Below are 3,434 nucleotides of genomic sequence, written 5' to 3' on the forward strand. Positions count from 1 at the left end.
TCAATCATTCATTCAACAAATATTTATTAAATGCCTACAGTGTGATAAGTGGTCTGCTAGGCATGGAAGAAATAAACTAGGGAGTATGAGGCCTACATTCTGGGAGTTACATCAACTATAAATAGTTGGGTAATTACAACTGCAATGCTATGAAAATATGTTTTCATTATCTCATTATCTCATTTAAAACAAACAATAAAATGTATCTTTAACTTTTGTAATTCAGAAGTCATTGGTGAACAATTTAATGGAAAAACAGAAGTGAAAGCCAGCTTTCATTGGGTTGAAGGAATAAAGTAATTGAAGATAATAAATGTAGGCTACCATTTCAAGATGGGAAAAGAAAGGAGAGAGATTACATAAACTTCAGAAAGGAAGTCATGGTGTCAATATATTTCTAAGATGAAAGAAACTGTAGCATGCTTCAAGACTACAGGAAAGGAGTGTGTGGAACAGTAAAAGAAAGTAAATAATACATAACAGATGTAGTGCGTTCCTGGCAGAGTAGGGAAAAAATAGGATAGAATTCAACCATGATCTGAAGAAAAGAAGCATCTTCTAAAACCATGGGTAAGATTTTAGATGGCTAATAATAAGTTTCCAGTGAGTTCACCATGAAGACATTCATTATATCTATGAAGTAGGATGTAAGATCATTTACTGAGGAAAGGGGACAGAGACTTCATAAGGGCTTCTAGGAAAGTGGCAAAGGTTTGGACTAAATAGTAAGTGGGTAGGTGAAAGAATTGACAAAGGTCAAGCAAAACTTTTTAAATCAAATCACTACTTAATGCAGTAATCATCATAGCTAACACTTAACAAAAGGGGGGAAGGGAGGGGAGGGGAGGGGGGAGGATGTGTGGAGGGAGGGTAATTGGTAGGGCCACACCGATGGTGCATCTTACAAGGGTACAAGTGAAACTTGCTAATTGTAAAATATAAATGTCTTAACACAATAACTAAGAAAATGCCATGAAAGCTATGTTAACCAGTTTGATGAAAATATTTCAAATGGTATATAAAACTAGCACATGTACCCCATGACTGTATTAATGTACACAGCAATGATTAATACAAAAATAAATAAATAAATAACCTTTTCTTGCTATTATTCAGTTTCTCACACTTTACAGCAAAATGTGTAAATTGGTAGTCTTATGCATATATTGTTTGCACTTCCTCACCCTATTTTCTCTTCAGTACACTCCCAATCCAGTTTACATAATCATTGCTCTGTGGAAGCTGTTCTCTTCAAAGACACAATGACATCCAATGGACAAGTCTTTATGAGCTTTACACTGGCCTCCAGAACTCAATGATGATGCTATCTTTTTTTCTTTTTTAGGTAGTAAATAATTCAAGTTTAATTTGCCATTTCTTGACATATTGATTTTTAAAAGCATGGCCTTATAGATTATCTATAAAATAAGAGAAATGTTAAATATTCTTTATTTGACATTACACATAAACCACACTAAAATGCCTTTCGATAAATAAAAGGCAGCATTTTAGTAGATCCAGGGAAATTAGATTGGCATAATAAAGATCAAAAGTACAAAGAAACATTGCTACCTTCTCTCCACCCCTCACCTTTAACAGGCTAATGAACACCAATTAAAACATCAGTGAGTCTTGCTTGGTTCTGAGACAGTGAGGGGATTTCCCCAGTATTTAAATATATTCACACAATCAGTTATATAAATCTTAATATAAAGATAAAATATATATTTTTTATAAAGATAAAAAAATATAAAATCTTCAATAGGCTTTTGGATGGCAATTGACTACCTTTGTGAAAAGGTAAATATCACTAGTTAAATCTGAACATATCTTTAGAAATGGAAAACAGTGATAGCATTTATTGAACTGGAATCACTATCAAAATCCAAAAAACCGATCATATTCACTTAACCACAAGCCAGTCTTAGTTAAATCGGGGCTGTCCAACAAAAATATTCTGTCACTCATCCATGATCTGAATTCTGGTAAAGGAGACCAACCAAATTATGGTACACATAAAAAAAGCTGTGAGATATTTCTCTTTTGTAATAAATAAGGCAGTGGCCAACTATTACTCATCTGTAGCTTTTTTGAGATAAGCTATCAAGTCTGCCCTTTCTCCCTTCTTCTTAATGCCAGCGGAGATCATTTTTGTTCCAGGGATGTACTTCTTGGGATTCTCCAAATACTCCATCAGTGTATCCTCTCCCCAGGTTATGCCTTTGTTCTCATTGGCATCTGTGTAAGAGAAGCCAGCAGCCTGACCTGTCTTCCTCCCAAAGAGACCATGGAGATTTGGCCCAGTCTTCTGCTTCCCTCCTTTTTCCATAGTATGGCACTGGGCACACTTCTGAACAAAAATCTTCTTGCCTTTCTCAGTATCACCCATATTTAATTTGCTCTTTGGTTGCTGACAGTACCAAAGTTCCGAGCTGGAAGCCACATGTCCTGCTCTCTGATGCTATCCTTTATAAATGTAACAAAATTTTCTAAACTAAAAACAAATTTATAAATGTAACAAAACTTTCTCCTAGTTTCCTGAGTTTCAATCTCCTTTGATAACTCTCCTTCTTCTATCAGATCTCGAATGAATGGAATGTCTTAGCCCCTGTCTTAAGCATTTTTGCTTATGACAACTTCACTTGTTCTTCAGGAGATTTCATCTAATTCCATCCATGGCTTTAAACGTGTTCATACATCAATGTATGAACATACAAAACTTTTTCCTCCAGCCCACAAAAATCTCAGACTTATGTATGCATTATTAAGTATTTCAAACATATTATAGTTAATGAAATTCTTGATTTCTTCTCCCCCAAACTGTTGTTTCTTGTCTTTCTTATTTTAGTAAATGGTATCACCATACAGCTACTTATTCTTACCAAAAACTCATTAACTACCACCAAAATATATCCCAAATTTGTCCATTTCTCTCCAATTTCACTAACACCACAATAATTAAAAACCAAATCAAAACTAAGTAGTTTATAAGCCTAGATTTTTCTTGCTCACAGTTCTTTTGAGTTGGCCACAACAATTCTGCTCCAGGCTAGAGGGTGCAGCTACCTGGGCATAGTCTTTCCATGATAGACTATGGAGTGCAAGAGACAAGATAAACTACTAAGTACACTTAAAGTCATCATCTGCATCATGTTTTCTCACCTCTATTGACCAAAACAATCCACACCCAATCTCAAAATCAGTGGGGCAAGCAAATATACTCCCACCCAAAGTGGAGGAGGAAAGAATTGAGTATCTGTTGAACAATAACTCATTCTAAGCCACCATTATCTCTTGCCTGGACTGAAAAATAACTTTATAATTAGTCCACTATATTCCTTTATCTTCTGTGTACTGCATCCTACACATTGAGGCCAGTATATCTTATAAAATTGGAAATTTAATCAAAACATATTTTCTACAACCATTCAATG

The 3,434-nt window shown here is 34.9% G+C and overlaps 1 pseudogene; it reads right to left on the reverse strand.

The window, feature by feature from the left end:
- Positions 1 to 2,071: 2,071 nt before the first annotated feature.
- On the reverse strand, positions 2,072 to 2,389 carry LOC100957218 (annotated as a pseudogene).
- Between the last annotated feature and the right edge of the window lie 1,045 nt (positions 2,390 to 3,434).

This window comes from Otolemur garnettii, unplaced genomic scaffold (assembly GCF_000181295.1).
Source record: "Otolemur garnettii isolate 467f Iridium unplaced genomic scaffold, OtoGar3 scaffold00041, whole genome shotgun sequence".
Taxonomy (NCBI): domain Eukaryota; kingdom Metazoa; phylum Chordata; class Mammalia; order Primates; family Galagidae; genus Otolemur; species Otolemur garnettii.